This window comes from Schistocerca nitens, chromosome 2 (genome assembly GCF_023898315.1).
Source record: "Schistocerca nitens isolate TAMUIC-IGC-003100 chromosome 2, iqSchNite1.1, whole genome shotgun sequence".
NCBI classification, from domain to species: Eukaryota; Metazoa; Arthropoda; class Insecta; order Orthoptera; family Acrididae; genus Schistocerca; species Schistocerca nitens.
The window spans coordinates 259,770,650-259,790,448 of NC_064615.1; positions in this window are offsets into that span (position 1 = coordinate 259,770,650).

Below are 19,799 nucleotides of genomic sequence, written 5' to 3' on the forward strand. Positions count from 1 at the left end.
TTTCTTTGTCCATGGGATAGAATAGGAAGTACGACAAAAGGGTTTATGTGCATACGTCTTTATATGGAATTCAAAGTCTTTTATTATACCCGGACGTTTACTAAAAATCGACTGATATGTTTCCAACAAGTAGTACAGTTCGTCCCTTTGGATAACAGATAAATATTCTGATTCTAGCACCTTTTCCTGCAATGACATTTTATCAATCATTTCTTCAGAACATTCAATAAGGCATATATCATACACATTTTCATCATCAATACTGACATACACTCCTGGAAATTGAAATAAGAACACCGTGAATTCATTGTCCCAGGAAGGGGAAACTTTATTGACACATTCCTGGGGTCAGATACATCACATGATCACACTGACAGAACCACAGGCACATAGACACAGGCAACAGAGCATGCACAATGTCGGCACTAGTACAGTGTATATCCACCTTTCGCAGCAATGCAGGCTGCTATTCTCCCATGGAGACGATCGTAGAGATGCTGGATGTAGTCCTGTGGAACGGCTTGCCATGCCATTTCCACCTGGCGCCTCAGTTGGACCAGCGTTCGTGCTGGACGTGCAGACCGCGTGAGACGACGCTTCATCCAGTCCCAAACATGCTCAATGGGGGACAGATCCGGAGATCTTGCTGGCCAGGGTAGTTGACTTACACCTTCTAGAGCACGTTGGGTGGCACGGGATACATGCGGACGTGCATTGTCCTGTTGGAACAGCAAGTTCCCTTGCCGGTCTAGGAATGGTAGAACGATGGGTTCGATGACGGTTTGGATGTACCGTGCACTATTCAGTGTCCCCTCGACGATCACCAGTGGTGTACGGCCAGTGTAGGAGATCGCTCCCCACACCATGATGCCGGGTGTTGGCCCTGTGTGCCTCGGTCGTATGCAGTCCTGATTGTGGCGCTCACCTGCACGACGCCAAACACGCATACGACCATCATTGGCACCAAGGGAGAAGCGACTCTCATCGCTGAAGACGACACGTCTCCATTCGTCCCTCCATTCACGCCTGTCGCGACACCACTGGAGGCGAGCTGCACGATGTTGGGGCGTGAGCGGAAGACGGCCTAACGGTGTGGGGGACCGTAGCCCAGCTTCATGGAGACGGTTGCGAATGGTCCTCGCCGATACCCCAGGAGCAACAGTGTCCCTAATTTGCTGGGAAGTGGCGGTGCGGTCCCCTACGGCACTGCGTAGGATCCTACGGTCTTGGCGTGCATCCGTGCGTCGCTGCGGTCCGGTCCCAGGTCGACGGGCACGTGCACCTTCCGCCGACCACTGGCGACAACATCGATGTACTGTGGAGACCTCACGCCCCACGTGTTGAGCAATTCGGCGGTACGTCCACCCGGCCTCCCGCATGCCCACTATACGCCCTCGCTCAAAGTCCGTCAACTGCACATACGGTTCACGTCCACGCTGTCGCGGCATGCTACCAGTGTTAAAGACTGCGATGGAGCTCCGTATGCCACGGCAAACTGGCTGACACTGACGGCGGCGGTGCACAAATGCTGCGCATTCGACGGCCAACACCGCGGTTCCTGGTGTGTCCGCTGTGCCGTGCGTGTGATCATTGCTTGTACGGCCCTCTTGCAGTGTCCGGAGCAAGTATGGTGGGTCTGACACACCGGTGTCAATGTGTTCTTTTTTCCATTTCCAGGAGTGTATTTTACCATTAGATTCATACACAACTGATTTGGAATTACTCGGCCCTTTCTCAGGGTGGCTGTCAAAACATTACCATTGGATTTAAATATACATTCACCTTTCTCTAAATTAATGATTGCACCGGTCTCACATAAAAAATCCAAGCCCCAGATACATGGTACTGTCATTTTAGGAACAACCAGGAATGTACTTTATATTTGAGCCCCCCGTATTGTAACGTCGACACGTACCTGTTTCACAACTTTTTGCATTTTTGCGCTGAACGCGCCAGACACGGTACATCCTGTGATAGGAAAAGTGGGCATTTTTACCCCTCGGCTTATCTGTTTTAAACAGTCCAGCGTCATGACACTAATAGTTGCTCCAGTATCAATTCATATTTCAACATCAACATTATTTATACTTGTTGGAATTATTGCCTGTAAAAATTGTCCACATTTATTAGAAACTTCAGGTTTTTCTTCAGTTAATTCATTCCTTATATCCTGATCATTATTGTACTTTAATACTCTCAGTTCAAATTGATGCCTGCCTTCCTTCTCCTTTCCAGTCATCCTAGGAAGGCATTTGGTGACTGGTATTAGTTTAATCTATCTCGTTGAGTCATCGGTGGGGGTTCATGAACTTCCACAATCCGTACAGTATGATCCGAGTTATGGTATTCACCCCGTCGCACATTGGAGGCTCCTTCGCCCATTGGTATAGCTCCTTGTGCTGGATGAGGACTCGAGGCATTTGTTCCATCCTGCCGATGAAGCTTATGCTTCGAATTATCTTCCCAAGGTCGAATACAATTGGGTTCATCACTTGGGTATCTGTTACTCTTATTAATATCACTTCTATGCACATTCGCGTCACCATATCGAGGTTTACCTCTAGCACAGTAAGTATCTCTTCTATATTTATTATAATCATTGTTTTTATTGCAACTATAGGATGAAGATTGTCCACGCTCTTGTGATGCGGGTTTGACCAGGTTTTCGGTATTATTATTATCATACGTTAAATTATTATTATAATTATTCGTATTACTATGAGTGTGAGTCGACATTTGATTACTACTCATTTGTCTTGCGTCTTCCATAATCATATCTATAGAGTCAATCACCGACAAGAACTGTTCTACATCGTGGTCAGGAACATTTATTAACTTTTCACGTATATTTATGGGCAACCTTCCCTTCAAAATTCTGATCACTTCCTTGTGAGAAATTGGATCACTCCAATAACGTGTCTTATTTATGTACTTTTCAAAATATTGCCTTAAAGTACTCCTTTTACTGTTAAAATACTCAGGTTGGTAAACCTCTTTTCTTAATTTCTCTTGTTTACTCGACGACCAGTATTTAGCCAAAAAAAGTTGTTCAAACTCAGCGCAAGTATGGCAACTTTCACTTACTTCGGCGGCCCATAATGCAGCTTCTCCGGTAATTTTGGATACTATAAATTGAAGTCGGTCGTGTTCTGACCAGCTACGTGGAAATATTCTTTTGAAATTATTGATAAAGATTTTCGGATGCAGGTTGTTCTTTTCAGTGGAGAATGTTGGGAATTGTCTACTTTTAAAAATGCTGTTCTCCACCTTTAAAGAAGACAAATATCCTCGCTGACCAAAAGAATCATCATCTTTACCAACCGAATCATCAACTTCCCAATGCAAATTTTCACCACAATTGTACTTCGTATTATCACATGTTCGGTTGTTTTTCGACCTATTCTCCGAACGTTCGTCCTCTGTCAACAAATTTTGTGATGACTTTCGTTCTAACTCCGCCAATTTATGATTGGTTTCCTTTAGCCATTTAGGTAACTCGTCAACTATTTTCTCTTTTATTTTCTGAATTTCGCTAGTGAAGAGCTTAATTAATTCATCATTTCTACTTAGGTGCTCATTGATATTTTCATTTGGCTGGGATCCAATAGTAGTCTTAACCTTGTCTACAATTTCATTTCCTTTTATTTCTATCCATTCAGATAGATCTTCGTCAAGTCCTTTAGTTAGATCTAATAAATACTTGTCAATCCCCTTACGAGCATCGGACTCAAACTCGACTACTTGTTTCGAAAGCTCTTCTATCTGTGCGCTAGCATTGAAACAGCTGCTTTCACACTTAACCATCCTATTGGACAGGCCATAACTCTTCGACACTACCTCATATTTCTTTTCTACGTCATGAAGTTTTCCCATTAAATTATTATATTGCCTTTCTAAGGTGTTAGAAAACTCTACATCTAGTTCTCCAAATTTCGCATTTAATTGAGTCTCCCAGTCCGCCTTTAATTCTTTCTTAGTATTTTCCAGTTTATATTCAAAGGTGTTCAGTTTGCTTTCCAAAGAATCCATTTTAACTTCTAATGAACCAAATTTGGCCTCAAATTTTTCATTTAACTTTTGATTGTCTTCTTTTAATTGCTTATTACCTTTTTCTAGTGAACCAAGTCTTCCATTCATTACACCCATTTGAGTATTTATTGATACCAGCATATCAAACATTTTTTGATTAATATTTCCATTTTGAGGATCAACTTGCTGATCTACTTCCGAAACCTCAAGATCTTTACGTTCTCCCACGCTACTTACCTTACTTATCATTGTATTTGAATCTCCTAACGGCTCTAAATCAATAACTGTATTATTATCTGTACATGTCTCCTGTCCCACATTGAGCTCATGGGATGCATCATGCCTATCCTCTTCACTTTCCTCTCTCTCTCTACTCATTACTCTACTCAACTGCACATTATCATGTATTCTTTTCGTTCGTTTTGACATGATTATTCACTACCAAGTCATACACTTATTTTCACTATGTATTTATACAGGGTGTTTCAAAAATGACCGGTATATCTGAAACGGCAATAAAAACTAAACGAGCAGTAACAGAAATACACCGTTTGTTGCAATATGCTTGGGACAACAGTACATTTTCAGGCAGACAAACTTTCGAAATTACAGTAGTTACAATTTTCAACAACAGATGGCGCTGCGGTCTGGGAAACTCTATAGTACGATATTTTCCACATATCCACCATGCGTAGCAATAATATGGCGTAGTCTCTGAATGAAATTACCCGAAACCTTTGACAACGTGTCTGGCGGAATGGCTTCACATGCAGATGAGATGTACTGCTTCAGCTGTTCAATTGTTTCTGGATTCTGGCGGTACACCTGGTCTTTCAAGTGTCCCCACAGAAAGAAGTCACAGGGGTTCATGTCTGGCGAATAGGGAGGCCAATCCACGCCGCCTCCTGTATGTTTCGGATAGCCCAAAGCAATCACACGATCATCGAAATATTCATTCAGGAAATTAAAGACGTCGGCCGTGCGATGTGGCCGGGCACCATCTTGCATAAACCACGAGGTGTTCGCAGTGTCGTCTAAGGCAGTTTGTACCGCCACAAATTCACGAAGAATGTCCAGATAGCGTGATGCAGTAATCGTTTCGGATCTGAAAAATGGGCCAATGATTCCTTTGGAAGAAATGGCGGCCCAGACCAGTACTTTTTGAGGATGCAGGGACGATGGGACTGCAACATGGGGCTTTTCGGTTCCCCATATGCGCCAGTTCTGTTTATTGACGAAGCCGTCCAGGTAAAAATAAGCTTCGTCAGTAAACCAAATGCTGTCCACATGCATATCGCCGTCATCAATCCTGTGCACTATATCGTTAGCGAATGTCTCTCGTGCAGCAATGGTAGCGGCGCTGAGGGGTTGCCGCGTTTGAATTTCGTATGGATAGAGGTGTGAACTCTGGCGCATGAGACGATACGTGGACGTTGGCGTCATTTGGACCGCAGCTGCAACACGGCGAACGGAAACCCGAGGCCGCTGTTGGATCACCTGCTGCACTAGCTGCGCGTTGCCCTCTGTGGTTGCCGTACGCGGTCGCCCTACCTTTCCAGCACGTTCATACGTCACGTTCCCAGTCCGTTGAAATTTTTCAAACAGATCCTTTATTGTATCGCTTTTCGGTCCTTTGGTTACATTAAACCTCCGTTGAAAACTTCTTCTTGTTGCAACAACACTGTGTTCTAGGTGGTGGAATTCCAACACCAGAAAAATCCTCTGTTCTAAAGAATAAACCACGTTGTCTACAGCACACTTGCACGTTGTGAACAGCACACGCTTACAGCAGAAAGACGACGTACAGAATGGCGCACCCACAAACTGCGTTGTCTTCTATATCTTTCACATCACTTGCAGCGCCATCTGTTGTTGAAAATTGTAACTACTGTAATTTCGAAAGTTTGTCCGCCTGAAAATGTACTGTTGTCCCAAGCATATTGCAACAAACGGTGTATTTCTATCGCTGCTCGTTTAGGTTTTATTGCCGGTTCAAATATACCGGTCATTTTTGAAACACCCTGTATATATTTATCTACCGAAATCACAAGTCTCAACTTCCTTTTTTTTTATAATTATAAGAGGAAAGGCGCGTCGATCTTAGAGCATGAGATTTGATGACCTTAAGCCATTGACAACACACAACGGTCACGGTAGCACCTAATTCCAGAATAGCTGCAGTAGTTAAGATCTACGAACTATCCCCTGTTGACCAGGTCCCCAAAACTTAACTCGTAACGAGATCCCTTCAAAGCAAATTGTCATAACGATCGTCTATAAAGGCTTCGTACAACGAGAACTGCGAAACCCTAAATATCAGCAGGCTAATGCACGACTGCATGTTGCAGGTCTACATCTACATCTACATTTATACTCCGCAAGCCACCCAACGGTGTGTGGCGGAGGGCACTTTACGTGCCACTGTCATTACCTCCCCTTTCCTGTTCCAGTCGCGTATGGTTCGCGGGAAGAACGACTGTCTGAAAGCCTCCGTGCGCGCTCTAATCTCTCTGATTTTACATTCGTGATCTCCTCGGGAGGTATAAGTAGGGGGAAGCAATATATTCGATACCTCATCCAGAAACGCACCCTCTCGAAACCTGGCAAGCAAGCTACACCGCGATGCAGAGTGCCTCTCTTGCAGAGTCTGCCACTTGAGTTTGTTAAACATCTCCGTAACGCTATCACGGTTACCAGATAACCCTGTGACGAAACGCGCCGCTCTTCTTTGGATCTTCTCTATCTCCTCCGTCAACCCGATCTGGTATGGATCCCACACTGATGACCAATACTCAAGTATAGGTCGAACGAGTGTTTTGTAAGCCACCTCCTTTGTTGATGGACTACATTTTCTAAGCACTCTCCCAATGAATCTCAACCTGGTACCCGCCTTACCAACAATTAATTTTATATGATCATTCCACTTCAAATCGTTCCGCACGCATACTCCCCGATATTTTACAGAAGTAACTGCTACCAGTGTTTGTTCCGCTATCATATAATCATACAATAAAGGTTCCTTCTTTCTATGTATTCGCAATACATTACATTTGTCTATGTTAAGGGTCAGTTGGCACTCCCTGCACCAAGTGCCTATCCGCTGCAGATCTTCCTGCATTTCGCTACAATTTTCTAATGCTGCAACTTCTCTGTGTACTACAGCACCATCCGCGAAAAGCCGCATGGAACTTCCGACACTATCTACTAGGTCATTTATATATATTGTGAAAAGCAATGGTCCCATAACACTCCCCTGTGGCACGCCAGAGGTTACTTTAACGTCTGTAGACGTCTCTCCATTGATAACAACATGCTGTGTTCTGTTTGCTAAAAACTCTTCAATCCAGCCACACAGCTGGTCCTGAATGGGCCTTTCTGGATACGACTGCTGCCCTGGCCAGCACATTCTCCAGATCTCTCGCCAATTGAAAACGTCTGGTCAATGGTGGCCGAGCAACTGGCTCGTCACAATACGCCAGCCACTACTCTTGATGAACTGTGGTATCGTGTTGAAGCTGCATGGGCAGCTGTACCTGTACACGCCATCCAAGCTCTGTTTGACTCAATTCCCAGGCGTATCAAGGCCATTATTACGGCCAGAGGTGGTTGTTCTGGGTACTGATTTCTCAGGATCTATACACCCAAATTACGTGAAAATGTAATCACATGTCAGTTCTTGTATAATATATCTGTCCAATGAATACCCGTTTATCATCTGCATTTCTTCTTGGTGTAGCAATTTTAATGGCCAGTAGTGTGGTTGAAAACAGAATCCAAACTCATAAACGAAATGCTACAGTCTGCAACGTCTGTCTCTGTAGCTCAGTGGTCAGTGTGTGTGGCTGCCTTGTGGACGACCCCGGATTCGATCCCCGGTAGTGCCAGGGATTTTTCCGTGGCGGGAGGACTGGACCGGGGTGCACTCTACTGGGTGGTGGTAACTGAGGAGCTACCCGGGTGAGAAGTGGTGGGGAGGGCGGTGCTCAAATTTCAATCTTCTACATACCATGACCAATGAAGCTTCTGGTGGAGGATGACACGGCGGTCTGTCGGTCCTGGCTTAATTAGAAACATAACAATAGACTTTCGCTGAGTTAAGGGACCAACAAACCGCAGAACTGCACACCTTCAATGTGATATTTAATCTGGGAAATCTTCTTGCACTTTTTTGTGATATTTAGGTTTGATTGGTATATTTAAAGGAATTTATTGGGATATTGTTGACATATTTATGGCGTATAATCATAGTTTTGTTCGTTAAAGTTTATTTTCAAATGTACTAGACTCCTCTCAATTCTTCATTTTAATCAACGTCGATAGCAGTTTTATTACTGGCCCATAGAGCATGACTTGTCGAGGGTGCGAAAAGTGATCAACAAGATCAAATAGCGCCAAACCATTTTTTATTATTTGGAAACTAGCGGTACGAATCGGGCAAAATCCGAGTCCCTTGTAATTTGGTCTAGTACCTGTTGATGGAACACAGAGCCCCGACTGGCTCTTTTATTTGTGATATCTGCTTCCGCTAAATTCCCAGTAACGTTATTGAAACTGGACCTGTGATTTTCCATGTATGTTTAAATAAACTTTCTTTCGTTGTGCAGACGTCTTATAGATCTTACGAAGTGTCTCCTAACTAACTAACTAACTAACTCCGTCTACAGGCCGCAAGCGACCCATCGGGACCATCCGACCGCCGTATCATCCTCAGGGGAGGATGCGGATAGGAGGGGCATGGGGTCAGCACACCGCTCTCCCGGTCGTTAAGACGGTTTTCTTTGACCGGAGCCGCTACTATTCGGTCGAGTAGCTCCTCAATTGGCATCACGAGGCTGAGTGCACCCCGAAAAATGGCAACAGCACGTGGCGGCGGGACGGTGACCCATCCAAGCGCCGGCCACGCCCGACAGCGCTTAACTTCGGTGATCGCACGGGAACCGGTGTATCCACTGTGGCAAGGCCGTTGCCTTACGAAGTGTCTCCTACAAAGAAAAATTAGTACAATATGTTCCTGTTCACAGCGGTAAAGTTTTTTTTTCAAAATAAATAAATCCTAAGTTTGTTTTACTAATGAATTCTCCACATTCTTCGATTGTTCTTCTCAGTGAGAATATGGCGTTTATACATGACTATATTTTCCCAAAATTTGCTTATTTCTCGAAGATGTAAATACCTGCAGTTATTTTTAATCTTTCATTTGTAATTTTATCGCACAACTGAATTATATAACCAAAGCGATCATTCGTTTCTCATTTTTAGCCGGTATGCTCCCGCCTTTCAAACCTGTTAACTAGGAATGATTTCGATAATCCTACGTATGCAAACAAACGAAATTCCCATTTCTTATCAATAAAACAACTATTAAGACATACATATGTAGTGTGAGACTTGCCCTTTCTTATCAATGAAATTGCCGCTTTGATAAAAAAACCTACAGTGAGAGACAACGTTAATCATAACATAGCAAGTTGACTGTGCACTCAGTTTCATCACAACTGCTACTGGTAATCACTTCAACTTGTACGGAAAATGAAGCTCACAGAAACTCTGAGACTGTCCTGCTAATTGTCATAGCGAAACCTCTTAGATAAGCAGTAACATTTATTCAGTAGACTTTTGCTGTAAAAATACACTTTATTGCTCCAATAACATTAATGAACTTATTACAGTTATTTATGTTGTGCAGAGTAGGGGAAAAAGACTTAGGTTTCTTAAATCTCATAACGATATTCTGATTTTGTTTTTAGCTACGAAAGTCAAAACTGCTTCAATGGCAGGACGAATAATTTTTAAATGTCACTCACAAATTTTAGTCACAAACAGCTAAACAACAATATGGAACCTCTCTTAAGGCGAGTAAAGAAATTTATTTTCGTTGAATCCTTACACCTGAAAAGCTGTGGCTTCCTCACTCGGTCTAAATAGTTCGAAGTCTGACAGCAGATATCACTGGAACAAAACACAAATGCATAAGTGAAATTAAATTTGAAAAATTAACTCTTAGAATATGTTTCATTTATGAACTGAATGATATACAAATTAAAACAAGACAGGCAAAGAATGAGACCAAGAATTCTGATAGGTCAATGAATTACAAATCATTAACGTAAAATACAGGGTGTTTCAAAAATGACCGGTATATTTGAAACGGCAATAAAACCTAAACGAGCAGCGATAGAAATAAACCGTTTGTTGCAATATGCTTGGGATAACAGTACATTCTCAGGCGGACAAACTTTCGAAATTACAGTAGTTACAATTTTCAACAACAGATGGCGCTGCAAGTGATGTGTGAGATATAGAAGACAACGCAGTCTGTGGGTGCGCCATTCTGTACGTCGTCTTTCTGCTGTAAGCGTGTGCTGTTCACAACGTGCAAGTGTGCTGTAGACAACATGGTTTATTCCTTAGAACAGAGGATTTTTCTGGTGTTGGAATTCCACCGCCTAGAACACAGTGTTGTTGCAACAAGAAGAAGTTTTCAACGGAGGTTTAATGTAACCAAAGGACCGAAAAGCGATACAATAAAGGATCTGTTTGAAAAATTTCAACGGACTGGGAACGTGACGGATGAACGTGCTGGAAAGGTAGGGCGACCGCGTACGGCAACCACAGAGGGCAACGCACAGCTAGTGCAGCAGGTGATCCAACAGCGGCCTCGGGTTTCCGTTCGCCGTGTTGCAGCTGCGGTCCAAATGACGCCAACATCCACGTATCGTCTCATGCGCCAGAGCTTACACCTCTATCCATACGAAATTCAAACGCGGCAACCCCTCAGCGCCGCTACCATTGCTGCACGAGAGACATTCGCTAACGATATAGTGCACAGGATTGATGACGGCGATATGCATGTGGGCAGCATTTGGTTTACTGACGAAGCTTATTTTTACCTGGACGGCTTCGTCAATAAACAGAACTGGCGCATATGGGGAACCGAAAAGCCCCATGTTGCAGTCCCATCGTCCCTGCATCCTCAAAAAGTACTGGTCTGGGCCGCCATTTCTTCCAAAGGAATCATTGGCCCATTTTTCAGATCCGAAACGATTACTGCATCACGCTATCTGGACATTCTTCGTGAATTTGTGGCGGTACAAACTGCCTTAGACGACACTGCGAACACCTCGTGGTTTATGCAAGATGGTGCCCGGCCACATCGCACGGCCGACGTCTTTAATTTCCTGAATGAATATTTCGATGATCGTGTGATTGCTTTGGGCTATCCGAAACATACAGGAGGCGGCGTGGATTGGCCTCCCTATTCGCCAGACATGAACCCCTGTGACTTCTTTCTGTGGGGACACTTGAAAGACCAGGTGTACCGCCAGAATCCAGAAACAATTGAACAGCTGAAGCAGTACATTTCATCTGCATGTGAAGCCATTCCGCCAGACGCGTTGTCAAAGGTTTCGGGTAATTTCATTCAGAGACTACGCCATAGTATTGCTACGCATGGTGGATATGTGGAAAATATCGTACTATAGTGTTTCCCAGACCGCAGCGCCATCTGTTGTTGAAAATTGTAACTACTGTAATTTCGAAAGTTTGTCTGCCTGAAAATGTACTGTTGTCCCAAGCATATTGCAACAAACGGTGTATTTCTATCGCTGCTCGTTTAGTTTTTATTGCCGTTTCAAATATACCGGTCATTTTTGAAACACCCTGTATGTACATTACTGATATATTCAGATTTTCTGAGAGCAAAAAATGCTTTACGAATAGTTTAACACCTCAGTTTGGAACGAGTGCAGGTAGCCCAGATGTTCAGTTCAGTTTCTTTTCCCCCCAGAGGAACACTGAAAGCAAATTCAGAGATATGATATAGTTTTGTTTTGAACTTTCTGCTGCGTAGGAACATACGAATAGTTGAAATTGTTCTTTTCTAGACGGTGTTAATGTGATCTGGTAATATTCCGCAAACTGCGTCCCTTTTGTATCTCAGCCCCGCTATTGAGGACGCCGAGCATACGACTCCCGGCCCACTTTAAAGCCACTGTAAACTGAACTCTCCAGTTGTCCTAATTCAGGAACCAGCCGCCTTTCCGTGACCAGCGCTCAGGTATTTCGTGTATTCGATGAGTCGCGAGCTCTCCAACACACGCCCAGCTGACAAATAGGTGATGAAACAAAATAAACTTACATCGAACAGTGCTACTTACAAGGGATATGCGAGGGAAAAAGGTATAAGGAACAGAATAACTTCAGAAAGTAATAAGAATCCTTAATTCATCAATCACGATTGAAACAATTTATTCGAACTTCGCCGGTTTCAACATGTTAAAACTCATTACTAGATAGCATGTAAGTCACTTGTTGTCGAATCACTTAACGACATTATTTCTTGGTCGTCTAGTAACAATGTTGGGCATAATGTATTGCTTACGTAGTTGAAAAAATATACAGGGTATATCACAATTAATGGCGTCGACGCATACAGTTGAAAGTACACGATACTACACTACTGGCCATTAAAACTGCTACACCACGAAGATGACGTGCTGTGACACGCGAAATTTAACCGACAGGAAGAAGATGCTGTGATATGCAAATGATTAGTTTTCAGAGCATTCACACAAGGTTGACGCCGGTGGCGACACCTACAACGTGCTGGCATGAGGAAAGTTTGCAACAGATTTCTCAAACACAAACAGCAGTTGACCGGCGTTGCCTGGTGGAACTTAGTTGTGATGCCTCGTTTAAGGAGGACAAATGCGTACCATCACGTTTCCGACTTTGATAAAGGTCGGATTGTAGCCTATCGCTATTGCGATTTATCGTATCGCGACATTGCTGCTCGCGTTGGTCGAGATCCAATGATTGTTAGCAGAATATGGAATCGGTGGGTTCAGGAGGGTAATACGGAACGCCGTGCTGGATCCCAACGGCCTCGTATCACTAGCAGTCGAGATGACAGGCATCTTATCCGCGTGGCTGTAACGGATCGTGCAGCCAGGTCTCAATTCCTGAGTCAACAGACGGGGACGTTTGCAAGACAACAAACATCTGCACGAACAGTTCGACGACGTTTACAGCAGCATGGACTATCAGCTCGGAGACCATGTCTGCAGTTATCCTTGACGCTGCATCACAGACAGGAGCGCCTGCGATGGTGTGCTCAACTACGAACCTGGGTGCACGAATGGTAAAACGTCATTTTTTCGGATGAATCAAGGATCTGTTTACAGCATCATGATGGTCGCAACCGTATTAGGAGACATCTCGGTGAACGCACATTGGAAGCGTATATTCGTCATCGCCATACTGGCGTATTACCCGGCGTGATGATATGGGGTGCCATTGGTTACACGTCTCGGTCACCTCTTGTTCGCATTGACGGCACTTTCTACAGTGGACGTTACATTTCAGATGTGTTACGACCCGTGGCTCTACCCTTCATTCGATCCCTGCGAAACCCTAAATTTCAGCAGGATAACGCGCGACCGCATGTTGCAGGTCCTGTACGGGCCTTTCTGGATACAGAAAATGTTCGACTGCTGCCATGGCCAGCACATTCTCCAGATCTCTCTCCAACTGAAAATATCCGGTCAATGGTGGCCGAGCAACTGGCTCGTCACAATACGCCAGTCACTACTCTTGATGAACTGTGGTATCGTGTTGAAGCTGCATGGGCAGCTGTACCTGTACACACCATCCAAGCTCTGTTTGACTCAATTCCCAGGCGTATCAAGGCCGTTATTACGGCCAGAGGGGGTTGTTCTGGGTACTGATTTCTCAGGATCTATGCACCCAAACTGCGTGAAAATGTAATCATATGTCAGTTGTAGTGTAATATATTTGTCCAATGAATACCCCGTTTATCATCTGCATTTCTTCTCGGTGTAGCAATTTTAATGGCCAGTAGTGAAGAAGTAAAAACGTATCAGTAAATGTAGGTCCGGAAACGAAGCGTTTGCGAGATAATTGCAACTACTCCGTATGTCGGACCGTGGAGTGTGGTTTCGAGGGATGTAGCTGTAAGCAGAATTGATACGACAGTACAGTACACAGTTAGAATGCCACTCATGTCAGTTGTCAGCTGTTTGTGGAGAACCATTTGTGTTGTACGAGTGTTGGTGGAAACGTGGAACATACAGTAACGAGGAGTATGTCGGATATGCATTTCATGTATGGCAAGGTTAAGAGCAGTGCGTGGGAGGCTACACGCTTGCACCAAGGTGCATACCCTGCGCGAAGATACCTCGAAAGTCTAACCTTTACATGAGTTCATCAACCCCTCAGGGAACAATGCACGTGCTGCGGAAACCGACAGACCTGCACGAATTACGCCTGTGCTTGAAAATGTGGTGCTGGAAAGAGTCGAAAACAAGGAGACTTGCCTGACAAATTCCGGGTATAAGGGGATCGTCTTGTTGTGCCGTACATGTCACGAAACAAACTCAATGGACGGAATTACCTTTTGGTTTGAATTTACAGGATTGGTTGAGGATGTGCGCTTACAGCAACGCCAGAGGATCAGGTGCATACATTTTGCAGCTAATGTGACACAACATCTAACGCCCCGATATGGCCAAAGATGGACTGAGAGAGGAAGACCTGTACCGTGGCCCCCAAGATCCCCTCTGCTTAACCACAAGGATTTCAGTGGTTGGGAGCCACTTTAAAGGTGTATTGTACGCCACTCCAGTTAAAACGGTTGCCAATACTTGTCTAGAATTATATCGTAACAAATAAGCCATCGATCACAAAGATTGAAAACTCATTGCAGCGACGGGTAGAGCCCAGCATACGCGTACATGGGCGACACTTTGCAAACCTCCTCCAACTGCTACCGAGTCATGTAACTGGTGTCGTGTTCGTTTGAAATACCTGCACTTTTGAAAAAAATATCTCTAATAGATTTTCTTAATGTTGTTAGCTTCTCCTAAATTGGATGACGTTTACATAGAATCAAGTCAGTAGTGGCTGGTAATCACAAAGTAGCAATTGTCTCACAAACGCTTCTAATATCGTGTAGTTTCAACTGCATGTATTTTAACCTTTAATTACGATATGCCCTGTACGTGAACTACAAAGGCATTTCAGCAACTTTTTTCGGAAATACAATTTTTTAATTGTTGTTGTAGTCTTCAGTCCCTGGACTGGTTTGATGCAGCTCTCCATGATACTTTGTCCTGTGCCAGCTTCTTCATCTCCCAGTACCTACTGCAGCCTACATCCTTCTGAATCTGCTTAGTGTACTCATCTCTTGGTCTCCCTCTACGATTTTTACCCTCCACGCCACGCTGCCCTCCAGTACTAAATTGGTGATCCCTTGATGCCTCAGAACATGTCCTACCAACCGATTCCTTCTTCTAGTCAAGTTGTGCCACAAACTTCTCTTCTCCCCAGTCCTATTCAACACCTCCTCATTAGTTATGTGATCTATCCATCTAATCTTCAGCATTCTTCTGTAGCACCACATTTCGAAAGCTTCTATTCTCTTCTTGTCTAAACTATTTATCGTCCACGTTTCACTTCCATACATGGCTACACTCCATACAAATACTTTCAGAAATGACTTCCTAACACTTAAATCAATACTCGATGTTAACAAATTTCTCTTCTCCAGAAACGCTTTCCTTGCCATTGCCAGTCTACATTTTATATCCTCTCCACTTCGACAATCATCAATTATTTTGCTCCCCAAATAGTAAAACTCGTTTACTACTTTAAGCGTCTCATTTCCTAATCTAATTCCCTCAGCATCACCCGATTTAATTCGACTACATTCCATTATCCTCGTTTTATTTTTGTAGATGTTCATCTTATATCTTCCTTTCAAGACACTGTCATTCCGTTCAGCTTGTCTTCCAGGTCCTTTGCTGTCTCTGACAGAATTACAATGTCATCGGCGAACCTCAAAGATTTTCTTTCTTCTCCATGGATTTTAATTCCAACTCCGAATTTTTCTTTTGTTTCCTTTACTGCTTGCTCAATATACAGATTGAATAACATCGGGGAGAGGCTACAACCCTGTCACACTCCCTTCCCAATCACTGCTTCCCTTACATACCCCTGGACTCTTATAACTGGCACCTGGTTTCTATACAATTTGTAAATAGCCTTTCGCTCCCTGTATTTTACCCCTGCCACCTTCAGAATTTTAAAGAGAGTATTCCAGTCAACATTGTCAAAAGCTTTCTCTAAATCTACAAATGCTAGAAACGTAGGTTAGCCTCTCCTTAATCTTTCTTCTAAGATAAGCTGCAGGGTCAGTATTGCCTCACGTGTTCCAACATTTCTACGGAATCCAAGCTGATCTTCCCCGAGGTCGGCTTCTACCAGTTTTTCCATTTGTCTGTGTAGAAGTCGTGTTATTCATTTGCAGCCGTGGGTTATTAAACTCATAGCTCGATAATTTTCACATCTGTCAACACCTGCTTTCTTTAGGATTGGAATTATTGTATTCTTCTTGAAGTCTGAGGCTATTTCGGCTGTCTCATACATCTTGCTCACCAGATGGTAGAGTTTTGTCATGACTGGCTCTCCCAAGACCATCAGTAGTTCTAATGGAATGTTGTCTACTCCCGGGGCCTTGTTTCGACTTAGGTCTTTCAGTGCTCTGTCAAACTCTTTGCGCATCATCATATCTCCCATTTCATCTTCATCTACATCCTCTTCCATTTCTATAATATTGTCCTCAAGAACATCGACCTTGTATAGACCCTCTATATACTCCTTCATATTCATGCAAGTGGTTCTCTTTTCTGCAAAGGTCTCTTTAATTTTCCTGTGTGCAGTAGCTATCTTACCCCTAGTGATATGTGCCTCTACATCCTTCCATTTGTCCTCTAGCCAGCCCTGCTTAGCCATTTTTGATACGTTTGTATTCCTTTTTGCCTGCTTCATTTACTGCATTTTTATATTTTCTCCTTACATCAGTTAAATTCATTATCTCTTCTGTTGCCCAAGGATTTCTATTAGCCCTCGTCTATTTACCTACTTGATCCACTGGTACCTTCACTATTTCATCTCCCAAAGCTACCCATTCTTCTTCTACTGTATTTCTTTCCCCCACTCCTGTCAATCGTTCCCTAATGCTCTCCCTGAAGCTCTCTACAACCTCTGGTTCTTTCAGGTTATCCAGGTCCCATCTCCTTAAATTCCCACCTTTTTGCAGTTTCTTCAGTTTTAATCTACAGTTCATAATCAATAGATTGTGGTCAGAGTCCACATCTGCCCCTGGAAATGTCTTACAATTTAAAACATGGTTCCCGAATCTCTTTCTTACCATTATGTAATCTATCTGATACCTTCTAGTACTTCCAGGCATCTTCCATGTATACAACCTTCTTTCGTGATCCTTGAACCAAGTGTTAGCTATGATTAAGTTATGCTCTGTGCAAAATTCTACCAGGCAGCTTCCTCTTTCATTTCTCCCCCCCCCCCCCCCAATCCATATTCACCTACTACGTTTCCTTCTCTCCCTTTGCCTACCATCGAATTCCAGTCACCCATGACTATTAAATTTTCGTCTCCCTTCACTATCTGAATAATTTCTTTTATCTCATCATACATTTCAGCACTCTCTTCGTCATCTGCGGAGCTAGTTGGCATACAAACTTGTACTACTGTGGTAGGCGTGGGCTTCGTGTCTATCTTGGCTACAATAATGCGTTCACTATGCTGTTTGTAGTAGCTTACCTGCATTCCTATTTTCCTATTCATTATTAAACCTACTCCTGCATTACCCCTATTTGATTTTGTATTTATAACCTTGTATTCACCTGACCAAAAGTCTTGTTCCTCCTGTCACCGAACTTCACTAATTCGCACTATATCTAACTTTAACCTATCCATTTCCCTTTTTAAATTTTCTAACCTACCTGACCGATTAAGTGATCTGACATTCCACGGTTCGATCCGTAGAACGCTAGTTTTCTTTCTTCTGATAACAACGGCCTCCAGAGTAGTCCCCACTCGGAGATCCGAATGGGGGACTATTTTATCTCCGGAATATTTTACCCAGGGGAAGCCATCATCATTTAACCATACAGTAAAGCTGCATGCCCTCGGGAAAAATTACGGCTGTAATTTCCCCTTGCTTTCAGCCGTTCGCAGTACCAGCACAGCAAGGCCGTTTTGGTTAGTGTTACAAGACCAGATCAATCAATCATCCAGACTGTTGCCCCTGCAACGGCTATCTGTATCACTGTTCCCGCCAATGGCACGGTCCATGGTTCATGGGGGGGGCAATAACATTATAATGTTTTAACTTACTTACGAGAATGCTGTGATTCACACAGCCAGTGGCTATTTACAAGTAACAGAAAATGCCAGTAGCCTCTAGTTTGTTATCTAATGAATTAAGTACATTCTCACTACACGTGCAAATAGCTATCTCTATGTAAGAACCCTTAAGAAAACCAAACTGTGACTTGGTTGTTTACAGTCAGAAGCTTAAGCAGATGCTAGAACACAACCTTTTGAAATATTTTTGAAAATCCCAGCAAAGGTGAAATTGGTCGATAGTTTGCTTTGTCTCCCTTCTTGTAAAGAGGTTTAACTTCAGTATATTTTAGCCAGCCTGGAAATGTTCCACTGGTAAGGGATTGATTACACAAATAACATAAGATAGAACTCAACTCATATGAACACTCTTTGATTGACGTTTTGATATATTATCATAACCACTAAAATATTTTGTTTGAAGGATTTTATGATGGATGATACTTCTTTGGGAGAAGTGACTGTCATTTCCATTTTACTGAAGTTATTTGTAGACACTAATCTCAGATATTCCATTACATTGTTCACTGACGCTGATAATCACAAGCTGTCAGTAACAGTAACGAAGTATTTATTTAAGAGGTCTGCAACATTATATGCACTTGTTACCAAAGTCTCACTTATTTTTAGAGCTATCTGTTCCTCTGTCTCTCTGGTCCCACCTGTCTCTGTCTTCACTACATCCCATGTAGTTTTCATTTCGTTGCCTAGTGTAGTTATCTTTCTCTCATAATAAAGATTCTACGATTACTGCTTCAATATTTTGCAGTATTCTTTGCAATGCGTTACAATGCTAACATCAGAGCTGTTCCTAGATAGTAGATACAGTTTCCTTTTTGTCCCACATGATACCTTTATTCCTTGTGTAATCCATGGATTATTTTTAGACTTCTATTTGATTTGAGTTACCTTAAGGGGGAAAAATTTTTCAAGTGAGTAAGTGACTTTCTTAATGAATGCATTGTATTTCCCATTTGAGTCAGAAGTGTTGTAAACATCTATCCAGTTTATGACTTTGAGAAGTCTCCTAAAATTCTCAATTTTTTACTGATTTAGTACCCTCCTGTATTCAGATTTAATAGATTTTATATCCTGACGAGTTTCAGCATTTAACATAAGATGCTGCATGCTATGATCAGATAGCCCATTTACTATTGGTTTTTTGATATGACTTTTTCCGCTAGATTTGTCTACAAAGATATTTCCGATAGCAGTCTCAGAGCATTTACATATCCTAGTTGCAAAGTTCACAGTAGGAACTTAATTGAATGATAGTGTTACTGATTGCAGTAATTGTTCGCTGACAAAGCTTTCCAATAAATCCACATTAAAATCGCCAGCAACCACTATGTCCTTTTTTACTGTGAGATGGGGCAACAGAGAGTCCAGATTTTTTATAAAGAGGTTAAAGTTTCCTGAAGGTGCTCTTTATATACTTATAAAGGATTTGTTATGTAATATTTAAAAAATGGTTCAAATGGCTCTGAGCATTATGGGACTTAACTTCTGAGGTCATCAGTCCCCTAGAACTTACAACTACTTTA